Genomic DNA, 20027 nt, shown 5'->3' with positions numbered 1-20027 from the left:
GTGTAGATGGCAGGTTTTTTATTTGGACTTTGTTTTTACCTCTTTGCCATAAGGCACCGACGAGTGAAAGGCGTGTCCTCGTTTGGAGAGTCGAAGAGGCCAGTGGTGGAGGAGGAGGTAGTGGCATGCATGGCAATGGCAGCCGTGCCCACTTGATCATCATCACCGTCATCTTCATCTCCGGACATGTATTCCTCATGAACAAAAGCCTTGTCATCCTTCCTCTTTGCAAACTTGGTGAACTTCTTCTTCTTGAGCACAAGCTTCTCCGATTTGTCTTTACGTCTCTCATACAAACAATCATACACAAAGTGTCTTGGGCTATCACAATTGTAGCATTCCCTTCGTCCAAGCGATCTTCCTTGAAGATTCTTCCCTTTGTTTTCCATGGTCCAGGAGTACTTTTTGACTAAAAGAGCCAAGTCTTCCGCAAAGTCATTTACCGGGCATGAGGTGTCAACATCTTCCTCACATATCTCTTCACTCACTTCTTCATCCCTTGTGTTGGGTTTCGTAGTAATTTCAAAAATTTCCTACGCACACGCAAGATCATGTGATGCATAGCAACGAGAGGGGAGAGTGTTGTCTACGTACCCATGCAGACCGACTGCGGAAGCGTTGACGCAACATAGAGGAAGTAGTCGTACGTCTTCCCGATCCGACCGATCAAGCACCGAAACTACGGCACCTCCGAGTTCGAGCACACGTTCAGCTCGATGACGATCCCCGGACTCCGATCCAGCAAAGTGTCAGGGAAGAGTTCCGTCAGCACGATGGCGTGGTGACGATCTTGATGTACTACAGCAGCAGGGCTTCGCCTAAACTCCGCTACAGTATTATCGAGGATTATGGTGGCTGGGGGCACCGCACACGGCTAAGGAATAGATCACGTGGATCAACTTGTTGTGTCTTTGGTGCTAGCCCTGCCCCTCTATTTATATGTTGAGCCCCGGGGTCAAAACTTGGAGCAAAAGCCTCCTCAAAGTCGGTTTTGCCCGAAAGGCAAGAGTCCCACTCGGACTCCAGGACCAAACGCCACAATCCTTGGCATCTGGCCCAGACGCCATGGGCCTCGGCGTCTGGCCCAGGGCCAGACGCCATGGTCTCCGGCGTTTGGCCCCCTGGCCTCCGCAAAACTCCTTTTGCACCGACCTAAAGCCTCATGGGCTTGACCCCTTGGCCTAACCATATCATCCAATATATGAATCTTTACGTCTCGACCATTTCGAGACACCTCGTCATGTCCCCGATCTCATCCGGGACTCCGAACTCCTTCGGTACATCAAAACATGTAAACTCATAATATAACTGTCATCGTAACCTTAAGCGTGCGGACCCTACGGGTTCGAGAACAATGTAGACATGACCGAGACACGTCTCCGGTCAATAACCAATAGCGGGACCTGGATGCCCATATTGGCTCCTACATATTCTATGAAGATCTTTATCGGTCAGACCGCATAACAACATACGTTGTTCCCTTTGTCATCGGTATGTTACTTGCCCGAGATTCGATCGTCGGTATCCAATACCTAGTTCAATCTCGTTATCGGCAAGTCTCTTTACTCGTTCCGTAATACATCATCTCACAACTAACATATTAGTTGTAATGCTTGCAAGGCTTACGTGATGTGCATTACCGAGAGGGCCCAGAGATACCTCTCCGACAATCGGAGTGACAAATCCTAATCTCGGAATACGCCAACCCAACATCTCCCTTTGGAGACACCTGTAATGCTCCTTTATAATCACCCAGTTACGTTGTGACGTTTGGTAGCACCCAAAGTGTTCCTCCGGCAAACGGGAGTTGCATAATCTCATAGTCATAGGAACATGTATAAGTCATGAAGAAAGCAATAGCAACATACTAAACGATCGGGTGCTAAGCTAATGGAATGGGTCATGTCAATCAGATCATTCAACTAATGATGTGACCTCGTTAATCAAATAACAACACTTTGTTCATGGTTAGGAAACATAACCATCTTTGATTAACGAGCTAGTCAAGTAGAGGCATACTAGTGACACTTTGGTTGTCTATGTATTCACACATGTATTATGTTTCCGGTTAATACAATTCTAGCATGAATAATAAACATTCATCATGAAATAAGGAAATAAATAATAACTTTATTATTGCCTCTAGGGCATATTTCCTCCAGTCTCCCACTTGCACTAGAGTCAATAATCTAGATCACATCACCATGTGATTAACATCGATAGTTCACATCATCATGTGATTAACACCCATAGTTCACATCGTCATGTGACCAACACCCAAAGGGTTTACTAGATTCGGTAATCTAGTTCACATTGCTATGTGATTAACACCCAAAGAGTACTAAGGTGTGATCATGTTTTGCTTGTGAGAGAATCTTAGTCAACGGGCCTGCCAAATTCAGATCCGTATGTATTTTGCAAAATTCTATGTCTACAATGCTCTGCACGGAGCTAGTCTAGCTAATTGCTCCCACTTTCAATATGTATCCAGATTGAGACTTAGAATCATCTGGATCAGTGTCAAAAACTTGCATCGACGTAACCGTTTACGACGAACCCTTTTGTCACGTCCATAATCGAGAAACATATCCTTATTTTACCAAGGATAATTTTGACCGCTGTCCAGTGATCTACTCCTAGATCACTATTGTACTCCCTTGCCAAATCAGTGCAGGGTATACAATAGATCTGGTATACAGCATGACATACTTTATAGAACCTATGGCCAAGGCATAGGGAATGACTTTCATTCTCTTTCTATCTTCTGCCGTGGTCGGGCTTTGAGTCTTACTCAACTTCACACCTTGTAATACAGGCAAGAACTCTTTCTTTGACCGCTCCATTTTGAACTACTTCAAAATCTTGTCAAGGTATGTACTCATTGAAAAAACTTATCAAACGTCTTGATCTATCTCTATAGATCTTGAAGCTCAATATGTAAGCAGCTTCACCGAAGTCTTTCTTTGAAAAATTCCTTTCAAACACTCCTTTATGCTTTACAGAATAATTCTACATTATTTCTGATCAACAATATGTCAATCACATATACCTATCAGAAATGTTGTAGTGCTCCCACTCACTTTTCTTGTAAATACAGGCTTCACCGCAAGTCTGTATAAAACTATATGCTTTGATCAACTCATCAAAGCGTATATTCCAACTCCGAGATGCTTGCACCAGTCCATAGATGGATCGCTGGAGCTTGCACATTTTGTTAGCACCTTTCGGATTTGACAAAACCTTCTAGTTGCATCGTATACAACTCTTCTTTATTAAATCCATTAAGGAATTCAGTTTTGTTTATCCAGTTGCCAGATTTCATAAAATGCGGCAATTGCTAACATGATTCGGACGGACTTAAGCATCGCTACGGGTGAGAAGGTCTCATCGTAGTCAATCCCTTGAACTTGTCGAAAACCTTTTTGCGACAATTCTAGCTTTGTAGATAGTAATACTACTATCAGCGTCTGTCTTCCTCTTGAAGATCCATTTATTTTCTATGGCTTGCCGATCATCGGGTAAATCCATCAAAGTCCATACTTTGTTCTCATACATGGATCATATCTCAGATTTCATGGCCTCAAACCATTTTGCGGAATCTGGGCTCATCATCGCTTCCTCATAGTTCGCAAGTTCGTCATGGTCTAGTAACATGACTTCCAGAACAGGATTACCGTACCACTCTGGTGCGGATCTCACTCTGGTTTACCTACGAGATTCGGTAGTAACTTGATCTGAAGTTTCATGATCATCATCATTAGCTTCCTCACTAATTGGTGTAGGAGTCACAGGAACAAATTTCTATGATGAACTACTTTCCAATAAAGGAGAAGGTACAATTACCTTATCAAGTTTTCTACTTTCCTCCCACTCACTTCTTTCAAGAGAAACTCCTTCTCCAGAAAGTTCCCAAATTTAGCAAAAAATCTTGCCTTCGGATCTGTGATAGAAGGTGTACCCAACAGTAACTTTTGGGTATCCTATGAAGACACATTTCTCCGATTTGAGTTCGAGCTTATCAGGTTGAAGCTTTTTCACATAAGCATCGCAGCCCCAAACTTTCAGAAACGACAAATTTGGTTTCTTGCCAAACCACAGTTCATAAGGCGTCGTCTCAACGGATTTTGATGGTGCCCTATTTAACGTGAATGCAGCTGTCTCTAATGCATAACCCCAAAACGATAGTGGTAGATCGGTAAGATACATCATAGATTGCACTATATCCAATAAAGTACGGTTATGACGTTCGGACACACCATTACATTGTGGTGTTCCAGGTGGCATGAGTAGTGAAACTATTTCACATTGTTTTTAACTGAGGGCCAAACTCGTAACTCAAATACTCTTCTCTACGATCAGATCATAGAAACTTTTATTTTCTTGTCACGATGATTTTCCACTTCACTCTGAAATTCTTTGAACTTTTCAAATGTTTCAGACTTATGTTTCATCAAGTAGATATACCCATTTCTCAAATCATCTGTGAAGTTCAGAAAATAACGATACTTGCCGTGAGCTTTAACACTCATCGGACCGCATACATCAGTATGTATTATTTCCAATAAGTCAGTTGCTCGCTCCGGAGAACGGAGTCTTAGTCATCTTGCCCAAGAGGCATGGTTCGCAAGCATCAAGTGATTCATAATCAAGTGATTCCAAAATCCCATCAGCACGGAGTTTCTTCATGCGCTTTACACCAATATGACCTAAACAGCAGTGCTACAAATAAGTCGCACTATCATTATTAACTTTGCATCTTTTGGTTTCAATATTATGATTATGTGTATCACTACGATCGAGATCCAACGAACTATTTTCATTGGGTGTGTAACCATATAAGGTTTTATTCATGTAAACAGAACAACAATTTATTCTCTTACTTAAATGAATAACCGTATCACAATAAACATGATCAAATCATATTCATGCTTAACGCAAACACCAAATAACACTTATTCAGATTCAACACTAATCCCGAAAGTATAGGGAGTGTGCGATGATGATCATATCAATCTTGGAACCACTTCCAACACACATCGTCACTTTACCCTTAACTAGTCTCTGTTTATTCTGCAACTCCCGTTTCGAGTTACTAATCTTAGCAACTGAACTAGTATCAAATACTGAGGGGTCGCTATAAACACTAGTAAAGTACACATCAATGACATGTATATCAAATATACTTATGTTCACTTTGCCATCCTTCTTATCTGCCAATCACTTGGGGTAGTTCCGCTTCCAGTGACGAGTCCCTTTGCAGTAGAAACACTTAGTCTCAGGCTTAGGACCAGACTTGGGCTTCTTCACCTGAGCAGCAACTTGCTTGTCGTTCTACTTGAAGTTCCCCTTCTTCCCTCTGCCCTTTTCTTGAAACTAGTGGTCTTGTCTACCATCAACACTTGATGTTTTTCTCGATTTCTACCTTCGTCAATTTCCGCATTACGAAGAGCTTGGGAATCGTTTCCGTTATCCCTTGCATATTATAGTTCATCACGAAGTTCTACTAACTTGGTGATGGTGACTAGAGAATTCTGTCAATCACTATCTTATCTGGAAGATTAACTCCCACTTGATTCAAGCGATTGTTGTACTCAGACAATCTGGGCACATGCTCACTAGTTGAGCGATTCTCCTCCATCTTTTAGCTATAGAACTTGTTGGAGACTACATATCTCTCAACTCGGGTATTTGATTGAAATATTAACTTCAACTCCTGGAACATCTCATATGCTCCATGACGTTCAAAACGTCTTTGAAGTCCCGATTCTAAGCCATTTAAGCATGGTGCACTAAAGTATCAAGTAGTCATCATATTGAGCTAGCCAAACGTTCATAACGTCTGCATCTGCTCCTGCAATAGGTCTGTCACCTAGCGGTGCATCAAGGACATAATTATTCTGTGCAGCAATGAGGATAAACCTCAGATCACAGATCCAATCCGCATCATTGCTACTAACATCTTTCAACACAATTTTCTCTAGGAACATATCAAAATAAACACAGGGAAGCAACAACGCGAGCTATTGATTTACAACATAATTTGCAAAATACTACCAGGACTAAGTTCATGATAAATTTAAGTTCAATTAATCATATTACTTAAGAACTCCCACTTAGATAGACATCCCTCTAATCTTCTAAGTGATTACGTGATCCAAATCAACTAAACCATAACCGATCATCACGTGAGATGGAGTAGTTTTCAATGGTGAACATCGTTATGTTGATCATATCTACTATATGATTCACGCTCGACCTTTCGGTCTCCGTGTTCCGAGGCCATATCTGCATATGCTAGGCTCGTCAAGTTTAACCTGAGTATTCTGCGTGTGGAAAACTGGCTTGCACCCATTGTAGATGGACGTAGAGCTTATCACACCCGATCATCACGTGGTGTCTGGGCACGACGAACTTTGGCAACGGTGCATACTCAGGGAGAACACTTCTTGATAATTTAGTGAGAGATCATCTTATAATGCTACCGTCAATCAAAGCAAGATAAGATGCATAAAAGATAAACATCACATGCAATCAATATAAGTGATATGATATGGCCATCATCATCTTGTGCTTGTGATCTCCATCTTCGGAGCACCGTCGTGATCACCATCGTCACCGGCGCGACACCTTGATCTCCATCGTAGCATCGTTGTCATCTCGCCAATCTTATGCTTCCACGACTATCACTACCGCTTAGTAATAAAGTAAAGCATTACATCGCGATTGCATTGCATACAATAAAACGACAACCATAAGGCTCCTGCCAGTTGCCGATAACTCGGTTACAAAACATGATCATCTCATACAATAAAATTCAGCATCATGCCTTGACCATATCACATCACAACATGCCCTGCAAAAACAAGTTAGACGTCCTCTACTTTGTTGTTGCAAGTTTTACGTGGCTGCTACGGGCTTAAGCAAGAACCAATCTCACCTACGCATCAAAACCACAATGATAGTTTGTCAAATAGACTCCGTTTTAACCTTCGCAAGGACCGGGCGTAGCCATACTTGGTTCAACACATAACCAAGAAACCTTCGGAAATCATCTACCTCAACCTTCGAAAAGCATCCGTTATACGAGTTATGGCGATACTCCCGAACTCCCGCCCCAGTACTGGGTGGCGTCGAGGTTATCTCACCAACGAACTGCATAAAAGAGATTTTTGATGTCGGCGTACTAAACTCAGGTATTCCAGAACTGCAACGATAAAATTATGACGACAACACCTCAGAGCTCAACTCCCCGGGACACTTCCACTAAACCCCTGACAGGAGGCACCAAGACAATGTTCTCATCATAAAACCATCGGAACGATTCCAAGATACCCGCGTGATCCTAAATTTTTTTTAGTGAAATTTGAGAAGAGAAGAGTCGAAACTCTACGTCAGGATGCCTTACCAGAGCGATGAGGAGACTGGGAAGTAAAGAATTCCTAAACTCTCCGATATATAATTCCTAAATGACTCAAAACATTTTTCTAGACACAACTCGGCCGCTAATAACGATCAAGCAATGGGGCTCCTAAGGTCGGGGAAGGCTCTGATACCAACTTGTAACGCCCTCGATGCGACTATATCTCCCACGTGTCGAGGCACGACTTAGAGGCATAATCGCATTGAAGGCATATGTCGCAAGTGAGGTAATCTTCACACAACCCATGTAATATAATAAGGAAAGAGAGATACATAGTTGGCTTACAATCGCCACTTCACACAATTACATGAATAAAGCACTACATCATCCAGATACAATCAAGGTCCAACTACGGAACCAAAATAAAAGAGGAACCCCAAATGCGACAAAGGTCCCCGATCGACCCCAACTGGGCTCCACTACTGATCAACTAGAACGAAACAACACAAAGGACAAGATCTTCATCGAGCTCCTCCTGAGCTTGGTTGCGTCATCTGCACGGACTCATCGGCACCTGCAAGCTGGTTTTGGAAGTATCTGTGAGCCACGGGGACTCAGCAATCTCGCACCCTCGCGATCAAGACTATTTAAGCTTATGGGTAAGGTAAAAGGTATGAGGGTGGAGCTGCAGCAAGCAACTAGCATATATGGTGGCTAACATACGCAAATGAGAGAGAGAAGAGAAGGCAAAGCACGGTCGGTAAAAGTATGATCAAGAAGTGATCCTATAACAACCTACGTCAAGCATAACTCCAACAACCGTGTTCACTTCCCGGACTCCGCCGGAAAGAGGCCATCACGGTTACACACGCGGTTGATTCATTTTAATTAAGGTCAAGTTCAGGTTTTCTACAACCGGACATTAACAAATTCCCATCTGCCCATAACCGCGGGCACGGCTTTCGAAAGTTCAAATCCCTGCAGGGTGTCCCAACTTAGCCCATGACAAGCTCTCACGGTCAACGAAGGAATAGACCTCCACCCGAGACGTTCCGATCAGACTCGGTATCCCGGTACAACAAGACATTTCGACAGGGTAAAACTAAACCAGCAACACCGCCCGAATGTGCCGACAAATCCCGATAGGAGCTGCACATATCTCTTTCTCAGGGCACACCGGATCGTCCAAACTTCCGGTAGGCCAGCCCAGAGTTGCCCCTGGTGGCCACCGGCGGCTGACAAGTTGGACCAACACTCAGAGGAGCACTGGCCCGGGGGGGTAAATAATGATGACCCTTAGGAGCGCGACTCCCAAGGGAAAAGAAAAGGCTAGGTGGCAAATGGTAAAACCAATGTTGGGCATTGCTGGAAGAGCTTTACTTAAGGCGAACTGTCAAGGGGTTCCCATTATAGCCCAACCGCGTGAGGAACGCAAAATCCGGGAACATAACACCGATATGACGGAAACTAGGGCGGCAAGAGTGGAACAAAACACCAGGCATAAGGCCGAGCCTTCCACCCCTTACCAAGTATATAGATGCATTAAGATAACATAGCAATATAATGATATCCCAACAAGTAAATAAATGTTCCAACAAGGAACGGCCTCCAATCTTCACCTGCAACTAGCAACGCTATAAGAGGGGCTGAGCAAAGCGGTAACATAGCCAATCAACGGTTTGCTAGGACAATGGTGGGTTAGAGGTTTGACATGGCAATTTGGGAGGCTTGCAAGCAAGTGGTAGGCATCGTAGCAATGGCATAGCAAAAGAGCGAGCAAACTAGCATAGCAAAGATAGTAGTGATTTCGAGGATATGATCATCTTGCCTGAAATCCCGCAAGGAAGAAGAACGAGTCCATGAAGAAGACAAACGAACGAAGTCGAACGGATCCTCACAAACGCGACGTTAACGGAACCAACCCGAAGAAGCAACACCAGAAAGAAGCAAACAATATAGTAAACAACCATCACATAAACATGGCATGATGCACAATCAAGTATGATGCATGTCCGGTTTAAAGAGGCATGGCATGGCAAAATGCACAAGCAATCCTACAAATTAAGTGGAGCTCAATATGCAACGAGTTGCATATTGACGAAACGCCACATCAATTATTTAGTTCGATCTCGTTTATGTACCCAACAATATTAAATGTTGTTATCATGGCAAGAGGTGAAGCATGATGAAACTATCTAATCTAGGCAAGTTTAAATGAGGCCGGAAACAACGAACAACAAGTCCGGAAAAATCCCCATGTGCAATTTAAGGATTTTGTACTGTTCTGACCTAAACCATATTTTATAGCTATTAAACATGCAAGATGATGCCACCATGTTAAACTAGGCAAAATTCTACCCCATTTACATATAAAGTTTATTAAATTTGGAGCTACGGTTAATTAGTTATGAATTAAATCATATTAGCATGGCATAGGAGCAAATTAATGCAAACAACATTTTAAGCATTTCAAACATAGATGAAAGTTGGATATTATTAAACTACACAAAATTCTGAGCAAGTTTCATATATAAAACATTTTAATCCGACGCACGGTTGTGGGGTTGTTAAATGCATGATGTTCAAGGGTTTTTCTGCAAAACTGTAAACTCCTGGATAAATGGACAAATTCGTAGCGCACAAAAAAAACAAATATGGGCTGAATCTGAAACAGGGCAGGCAGTGGGGGCTCTCTCACCACGGGCTTCGGCCCGGTAGAAGGAGGAGGAGGCAGGCCGGCGATGCTGGGTCTCGGATCTGGTTGGCGGCCCAGCAGAGAGGAGGGGCTGGCGCTGGGCCTTGACGCGGCGCTGGGCCGGGTGGAGCTGGGCCGGATCGGGCGAAGGGGAGGCGGCCCGCGCGAGGGGGATCTCGTCCCCGACCTCCCGCCGAGGCCGAGGCGAGCCATGGTGGCGGCGGCAGGGTCCGGTTGTGGCCTGAGGCGGCGGGGCGAGGCGACACCGGAAGGAATGGACAGATCGGGAACTGGGGAAGCCGGATCCGGTGTCGTGGGTGGCCGGCGGCGCTCGGGGAGACTCCAGATGTGACGAACGACGCCCTGCGGGGCGGTGGCGGCTTGAACGAGGTCCGGCAATGGAGGCAGCGAGGCGACGGGCGAAGAGGCGGCGCCGAGTGTGGGCGGCGGCGCGAAGACCTGGCGGTGGCCGGCGACGGGCATGGGGAACCGCGCCGGCGAGGCGGAGCGCTCCGGCGGGCGATTCCGGTGACCGGAGATGGTGAAGACGACGGACGTGGGCGGCGGTTGTGCGGGGAAACGGCGGCCCGGCTCGGGCCCGGGGAGGGCCGGATCTGGGCTCCTCCGGGCCCCGACGAAGTGGGGCGCGGGGAGGACATGTGGCGGCATCTGTGTGGAGGAGAGGGGCGGCGGAGCTGACGTGGCTCGCCCCCATTGGTCGAAGGGACGTGGCAGCGGGCGGCGGACATTGTCCGGGCGCGGGGTGGACGCATCCGGTGGCGCGAGGAGGACGAAGTTAGGGTTCATCCGCGAATTGATCCGAAATTTTGGGGAGGGGTGCTCTTTTATAGGTAGAGGGAGCTAGGAGAGTCCAAATGAGGTGCGGTTTGCGGCCACACGATCGTGATCGAACGACCGAGATGATGGAGCAGAGTTAGGTGGGTTTTGGGCCAAAATGGAAGGGTGTTGGGCTGCAACACACACGAGGCCTTCTCGGTCCCTCGGTTAACCATTGGAGTATCAAACGAAGTCCAAATGGTACGAAACTTGACAGGCGGTCTACCGGTAGTAAACCAAGGCCGCTTGGCTAGTCTCGGTCCAATCCGGAAATTTTTAATCCCCACACACAAAAGAAAGGTAGAAAAGACCACCGGAGGAGAACGAAGCGCCGGAATGCAAAACGGACAACGGGGAAAAATGCTCGGATGCAAGTTTTGAAAACATGATGATGCAATGCACATGATGACATGATAAGATGCAACACGCAAGCACATGACATGGCAACAATAGCGAATGACTGGAGGACACCTGGCACAACGGTCTCGGGGCGTTACAGTAACCTTAAGCGTGCGGAACCTATGGGTTCGAGAACAATGTAGACATGACCGAGACACGTCTCCGGTCAATAACCAATAGCGGGACCTAGATGCCCATATTGGCTCCTACATATTCTACGAAGATCTTTATCGGTCAGACTGCATAACAATATACGTTGTTCCCTTTGTCATCGGTATGTTACTTGCCCGAGATTCGATCGTCGGTATCCAATACCTAGTTCAATCTCGTTACCGGCAAGTCTCTTTACTCGTTCCGTAATACATCATCTCACAACTAACATATTAGTTGTAATGCTTGCAAGGCTTATGTGATGTGCATTACCGAGAGGGCCCAGAGATACCTCTCCAACAATCGGAGTGACAAATCCTAATCTCGAAATACGCCAACCCAACAGCTCCCTTTGGAGACACCTGTAATGCTCCTTTATAATCACCCAGTTACGTTGTGACGTTTGGTAGCACCCAAAGTGTTCCTCCGGCAAATGGGAGTTGCATAATCTCATAGTCATAGGAACATGTATAGGTCATGAAGAAAGCAATAGCAACATACTAAACGATCGGGTGCTAAGCTAATGGAATGGGTCATGTCAATCAGATCATTCAACTAATGATGTGACCTCGCTAATCAAATAACAACACTTTGTTCATGGTTAGGAAACATAACCATCTTTGATTAACGAGCTAGTCAAGTAGAGGCATACTAGTGACACTCTGGTTGTCTATGTATTCACACATGTATTATGTTTCCGGTTAATACAATTATAGCATGAATAATAAACATTCATCATGAAATAAGGAAATAAATAATAACTTTATTATTGCCTCTAGGGCATATTTCCTTCACCTTGAGGGTTGGCTCATCACTTTCTTGGCCTTCCAGGCAAGATTGGAGTTCTTGGTTGCTTGAGCAATTGCAAAGGTCTTCTTGGACTTGGTCTCCAAAAGAACATGAGTGGAGAAAGTGGAGACAACTTGAGTCGCGGTCAACTTGTGATAATCTGGACGTTGATGTATCATCATGACCATGGTATGTTTCGTGAGAACCATAGCATCTATAAACTTGTCCTTGATGAAATCATCATTTGCCCAAGTGCACCCAAAGGTTCTCAAGTTGAGAACAAGGGACTTTAGCCTTCGGTAAACCTCTTCCGCGGACTCGCCCTCATTCCTCACAAAGAGATTGACTTCTTGCTTGAGCAAAGCCAATCGAGATATCTGAATTGCTTCATCTCCTTCGAGGGCCTCCTCAAGGCAATCCTAGATTTCCTTGGAGGTCTTGAGAAGAGCAATGGAGTCACTATAGTCTTCGGTCACCGCGGTGCGCAACATGTTGTGGGCAGTTGCATTAAGTTGGTCATCAATCGCTTCTCTTGGAGTGAGATTCATTGGGTCCTTGGGGTTGAATCCATTGACCACAATCCACCAAAGTTGTGTTGAAGCACTGTGAAATACGAGACTCCAATCCAGCTTCCATTTAGCAAACGCATTAGCTTTCAAAGGGGGTGGAGGCCCAACAGGATTAATGCGAGGATGTTGCAAGGGTTGCGGAGAGTAAAAGGGTTCCACAACATTGTACTTGGGAACTTGAGTACGAGCCAAAGATGCAAGAGGTTCTCTCGAGTCATTGTAACGCCCGGGTAATTAAGCTACAGTAATCCCACGTTAACGGTGCCACGTCACCTCGGTTACTGTTGTTAATATCGCGTTGGATCAAAACTTTTCAAAATTTAAATTCAAATTAATGTCAACAATAAATTTTTTCGAAAGTTAAGACAACAATGTTCGGGCAGTGCCTATTATTACGTAGGTAATTATAGTGAAGAGAACCCCCTTTTAGAAAATGCATAGATATTTTAAAATGATTTAAAATAGAAAAGAAAAGAAAATACAAAAAATATAAAAAAGAGAAAGCCCCCCCGGCCCCTTGGGCTTCGGCCCACCAGGCCACAACCGACCGGCCCACCCCGCCCCCCTTATCCTCCCCCCACCCAAACCCTAGTGCTCACCACTCCCCACTCCCCCCACTCCTCGCTCTCCCTCCCCGATCCAGATCGGGATTGGGGGCGTTCGACTCCGCCCCCCGCCGCTCGACGCCATCACCTAAAGCCGCCCCCGACGCTGCCGAACCCCGCCGCCTCCTCCCCACCGTCGCTCGTCTCCGTCCTCCTCCTCGCCCCCATTGCCCCGATCCCTACAAGCCCCCCGTGAGCTGCCCCCTTTCCCCCTCTCTGCCCTGCACCGTCTCCCGCGCATGCCCGCGCAGCCATAGCAGCGCCCCGCTTCGGCTCACCTCGGGCACCCCCCTGCGGCTCCTCCTCCCGCGGCCGCGCGCATCCTTGCGTCACGCCCGCGCCTCCCTTCGGCACCCCTGCTCCGCGCCACCGCACGCGCCCGCAACCTCCCTCTCGCGCGCGCCCCACACCGCACTCGCCGCCCACCCACGCGCACCCGCTGCTCCCGCCGCCTCTGCTCACATTGCCGCCTCCTAGCTACGGCCCTGCGTCGGCGCTCGTCGCCGCCCGCCCGTGTGTTCGCCTCGTCGTTGCCGCTCCATCGCCGCGGCCACGCCTTCCCTGTAGCTGCTATTGCCGTTGCCGCTCTGCGACTCCTCCCGTGCTGTGCCCCGCCTCCCCTGACATCTCCTGCGTCCACTCGCCGCCGCCGCCGCTGGCTACCTCGCCGCGGCACCGGCTCGCTGAGCGCGGCCCGGCCCGGCACCCGCGGCCCCCGCCGTCTCGCTCCCCCACCGGCGCGCAGCCCTGGACCCCTGCACTGCTGCTGCCGCTCGACACGGTGGCCGCCGGCGCCCAGCGCCCACCACTCCTCTATCGGCCTGGGTGGGTGCCCAGCGCCCGCTCCTGGCGCCCGCGTGCCTATTCCCGTTAAGGCCCATAGGGCCAATGACAAGTGGGGCCCTGCCCCCAGAACGTTTACAAAAAAAGAATTTAAAAATATACAATTAAATAATTAACTTAATTAATTCTGTTTAAATTAACTAATTAAGTTTAATTAACCTAATAACTAGGTAATCTAATTAACTACTGTTAATTAGTCAAACAGTCGCTGACAGGCGGGACCCACCTGTCAGGTTGACCAGGTCAACGCTCAACTGCTGATGTCATGCTGACGTCAGCGTGCACTGTTCTGGATAATGTTGAATTAAATTAATTAAATAAATGCTAGAATTTATTTATATCTTTTAAAATCAACTAGCAAAAATGCCCGTGCGTTGCAACGGGAGAAAGAAAACTTGACACACCCCGCATGACCTATGCTTGTTGTTGGATTTCCTATTCACCACCATTGCCGATATGGTCACGCTATTCACGTATTCACGAGAAACATGATTAATCCCAATGCGATGAGCTTTATGTGCATTTGGTACAAAAGTGGTTTTGCTATATCATTTATAACCCTTTAGTATTTTGAGTCTTCAATATACCAATTTTTTTATGCATCCATACACAATTTAATAGGTTTAGCTATTATTTCTTATCACTCAAATTTTCGGCTATGTGTACACCCAAACAGGATTGAATTAGCATGGTTCAATTTAGCACTTACCTACACTTAAATCAAATAAATAGGAAATAGTGTATCTGGAACAGAGGAGCGTCACATCAAATGTAAACTCATGTGCAAGTCTGTATTGAACTTTCAGATATGTGACTTGTTGAGATAACAACCAGGTAACTTGAAGATTCTCACCAGAACCCAAGCAAAAAAGAAGAGTATTTGACAGGATTGTCCTTTCATACACAACAATCAGGTGTGTGGTTAAGCTCAAAGTACCGGCAGCTAATAGCTCAAAGTACGCCTTTCCACTCATCTAGCCCTTTCAGAAGAAAAGAGAGACAAGGTTAAATTGAGATGTCTTGTATTGTATTGATGGTTTGGTAGATCCTTTTCCTATGCAATATCACAAACCATATATGATCGCTCTAACTCTGAACTGCAAAGAGAGAGGAGTATGTTTTATCTCTCTCGTTGTTTCTGTCCTCACGAAACCCTTCACTTCTCCTTGTTGCCATCCTCCTCATCAAGTGCCCCCAACTCTTCTTAATTGGCGCAACACAGCAAGCTGGGCACAACAGCGAGAGAGGTTGAGGATTGAATAGGGCTTCACTTCCTAGGTTTTAAGAGAGAGAGAAAGCTTGGACTTGACACAAAATTAGAGCATTGCATTTGAAACGAACATTAGGGCTGGTGTCTCACTTTTGATGCTAGTCATACCATTGACTATAAATCTTCCTGCATCTACATCTTTCCGAAGGATACAATACTGTTGTGATACCTAACAAACAATAAATCAGAAGTTACAATAAATTTCCCGTTCATTATTTACCTTTGCAGACTAAGCTACAATTTCTGGAAGTTCATTAGCCATAACATCACTCAAAGCCTGCAGCCAATTTGCATCCAGAACTACCTGCATAATCAGCATTTTATTATCCAGTTTATGCTAAGAACCTGAGTAGCAGCAGAAAAATGAACCATTGAATGGTTATTTCACAACAATGCTCAAGCCTTAATATCATTCAAAACCTGCGATGAATTTATAACCAGAAGTACCTAGTATTATGCTACCAGCTTATGCTAAGCATCTTGGTAGGAGTAGAAAGAGTAATCATTAAATGGTTATTTCACATGGTTGCTCAAACTGTAAAAGGTCATATTTCTATCAGTTCTGGACCTTCTAGGTGACACCGATAAAATGTAATTTCTCGATCAAGTATGAAGTCTATAATTGTCTATGGAAGAGAACAAAAATGTAATAAAATTTATTATGAGCATGCTATATATTGCTTTTTGCCAGCTCATGACTCAATATGTTCAAACAGCAAAACTTGCGTTATTTTTAATTCAAACCACAATCTTGAGCCAACCTACCAAAATTTATCTTTTTCTTCTTAATTTTATATTTCAACTTATATATTAACTCCATGGCGTATAAATTCCCATGCTAAAGGAAGCATTCCAAGAACCACATCACCTGCACCCAGGTGATTCTCTTTTGAATCAACAACATATAAGAAGCTCGTAGTAGCCGCTTTGGAACATAGTTTATCATCTATGAATAGAAAGTTTGTTAATGGTATAAGAGACTCTAGAATGGTATAAGAGACTCCAGAATGGCTGCTCTGGAAAGTACTAAATGTAGGTTGATGATCAAATAATTAATTAATTAAACATAAAATGATAAGAAGAGAAAACATTGAAAAAGATGTTATTTTAGAAATTACTACCAGGCAGAAAAATCCTATTGTCCATGAATTACAAATAATTCTTATTGTACCATGAGTCGGGCATGAACAAAAATCCACTGCAAAGGACTACAGTAATACTGTAAGAAATTGTAGAAACTGAATTCATCTACTGACGGAGATCCAAAGTATGCAAAAGATGATCATGAGGGAAACAACAATGGAATGAAAATATTAGTAAACATAGACGTGGCAGCTTTTTTGCAAGTCTAATTCTCAAGCCTAAATATTAAGGAATACGGGACTGACTGCATGGACTTGTTTACCACTGTTTATGTCAGGTGACAGCGCCATCCTCCTCGCCACGCTACTGATTGCTAGATGTCCATCTCCTTGTTTTTTTCTCATGTAGGCCAATCCTTTTGTTGTAATGTTTCACATGGCATACCTAGTCCTCTTCCTGAGTTATCATCCTCGCACATCTTCACCTCCGCTGCTTCCCCTCCCCCTCTTATTGTTGTCAACTCATCCACAAAATTGAAAGGAGCAAACCATCAGATTATTTCCCAGAAAAAAGGACGGGTCTTCTTCCCATGGTTGTCCTTCTGCTACACACGCAACTTGGACCCTTGTAGCCCTTGCATTGTGTCATCATCCAAATGTCATGGCAGAAGCGCCTTGTGCTCGCCGGTGTCCTCCTTTGATACTTTCTGCCATGGTAAGGACGCCCAGAACACCGCTGTCAGGGCAGGCAAGGGAGAAGAGGCCGGGTTCTTACCACAGCCACCATTGCGCACCCTTGATGGAGGAGAAAGTGACCTTATGGGGTGAGTGAACGTAGTTCGGCTGGATGAATTTGTCGGTGTCGAGCTTGAGGTCAGACTCGATGAAGTTCTGGCCGAGCTTGTTAGCGCATGTCGAGTACTCCCTCTACAAGTAGCTCATGAAGCGGCATGACCGGGTGGAAGGGATCCGGTGGGGGGGTGCACGGTGGGGTGCTGTATACGGTGGCGATCTGGGGCAGCCGCGAGCAACGCCTAATGCTGGGGGCGACACGAACGAACGGTGGTCGGCCGAAGAATCGTCGAGCTCGGAGCATGGACGGGCGGAGACGTCAACCGGGAAGACTTGCAGCGGCTGTTGGGACCGTGCTAGAGGCGGCGGCGGCATCGCATCTCGTAACCCTAGACAGGGATGGGGGATTGAACCCGAGTGGGATGGGGTTTCAGAATTAGGCATAAACACCCCTGTGTGTTGGAGGTTTGTTTGGTGCCCGGCCGAGCGAGCAAAGGCTTGTGGAGTAGCAAGCATGGGCCGAGGCGGCCCAACGCAGCGATTCCGATTATGTAGCGTTTTTACACCGGGTTGCAGTGGGTAAATATTAGTACCACCCCGCGTATATGTTTTAAATTCAAACTGAAAGCATAAAATCATGGAAAGAAGCGTATTATGACGGTGAACCTGAAGACTCAATCCGTGCTTTATTATTAGGGAGAGATATAAAATAAACCGTAGCTCGGATGGAAAAACTTTGTACATGAAAGTTGCTCAGAACGACAAGACGAATCCGGATACGCAGCCCTTTCGTCCGCCACACATCCCTAGCATAGCGAACATGCAACTTTTCCCCTCCGATTCATCTGTCCGAAAACGTGAAACACCGGGGATATTTTCCCGGATGTTTCCCCCCTTCACCGGTATCACCTCATACCGCGTTAGGGCACCCCTAGCACCGCTACTTGTCATGTCATGCATCGTTATGCATCTGTTTGCATTGAATTCATTGTTTCTTCCCCCTCTTCTCTCTGGTAGACTACGAGGCTGACGCTGCTGCTGGTGCCCCGATCGACTACGCTGTTGACGACCCCTCTTTCTTGCCAGAGCAACCAGGCAAGCCCCCCCTTGATCACCAGATATCGCCTACTCTCTTTCTACTGCTTGCATTAGAGTAGTGTAGAATGTTACTGCTTTCCGTTAATCCTATTCTGATGCATAGCCTGTCATTATTGCTACAACTGTTGATACCTTACCTGCAATCCTAAATGCTTAGTATGCTAGTTTATCATCAGTGGCCCTACATTCTTGTCTGTCTGCCTTGCTATACTACCGGGCCGTGATCACTCGGGAGGTAATCACGGGTATATATTATATACTTTATACATATAAATGTTGTGACTAAAGACGGGTCGACTCATTGAGTACCCGCAAGTGATTCTGATGTTGGGGGTTGAAGGGCAGGTGGTTCCACCCAGGTAGTGGTGGGCCTGGGTTCCCGACGGCCCCCGGCTGTTACTTTGTGGCGAAGCGACAGGGCAGGTTGAGACCACCTAGGAGAGAGGTGGGCCTGACCTTGGTCGGCATTCGCGGTTAGTTCAAAATAACACGCTTAACGAAATCTGGGTATTTGATCTGAGTCTGGCTACTGGCCTATACGCACTAACCAACTACGCGGGAACAGCTATGGGCACTCGACGTCGTGGTATCAGCCGAAGCCTTCGTGACGTCAGCGACTGAGCGGCGCGCGCCGGGTTGGACTGGAACGCCTGCTCTTGTATAAGGGAGGCTAGGTCTGCTCATCGGCCGTGTACGCAACGTGCAGGTGTGCAATGGGCGATGGGCCCAGACCCCTGCGCCATAGGATTTAGACCGGCGTGCTGACCTCTCTGTTGTGCCTAGGTAGGGCTGCGACGTGTTGATCTTCCGAGGCCGGGCATGACCCAGGAAAGTGTGTCTGGACAAAGGGGATCGAGCGTGTTGGGAAATGTGGTGCACCCCTGCAGGGAAGTTAATCTATTCGAATAGCCGTGATCTTCGGTAACAGGACGAGTTGGAGTTGTACCTTGACCTTATGACAACTAGAACCGGATACTTAATAAAATACACCGTTCCAAGTGCCAGATACAACCGGTGATCGCCCTCTCACAGGGCGACGAGGGGAGGATCATTGGTTTGGATTATGCTATGTGATGTTACTTGGTGAACTTACCATCTACTCTCTTCTTCTGCTTCAAGATGGAGGTTACCAGAAGCGTAGTCTTCGATAGGACTAGCTATCCCCCTCTTATTCTGGCATTCTGCAGTTCAGTCCACATATGTTACCCCTTTTCCATATGATACCAATGCATACATATGTAGTGCAGTTCCTTGCTTGCGAGTACTTTGGATGAGTACTCACGGTTGCTTTGCTCCCCCTTTCCCCCTTCCTATACCCGATTGCTGCGACCAGACGTTGGAGTCCCGGAGCCAGACGCCACTATCGATGACGACTGCTACTACTCGGGAGGTGCCTACTACTACGTGCAGGCCGCTGACGACGACCAAGAGTAGTTTAGGAGGATCCCAGGCAGGAGGCCTGCGCCTCTTTCGACCTGTATCCCAGTTTGTGCTAGCTTTCTTAAGGCAAACTTGTTTAACTTATGTCTGTACTCAGA

Source organism: Triticum urartu, chromosome 3, assembly GCF_003073215.2.
Source record: "Triticum urartu cultivar G1812 chromosome 3, Tu2.1, whole genome shotgun sequence".
In the NCBI taxonomy this organism is placed as follows: Eukaryota; Viridiplantae; Streptophyta; class Magnoliopsida; order Poales; family Poaceae; genus Triticum; species Triticum urartu.
The sequence above is the reverse complement of the archived record's forward strand: the minus strand, read 5'-3'. Positions refer to the sequence as shown.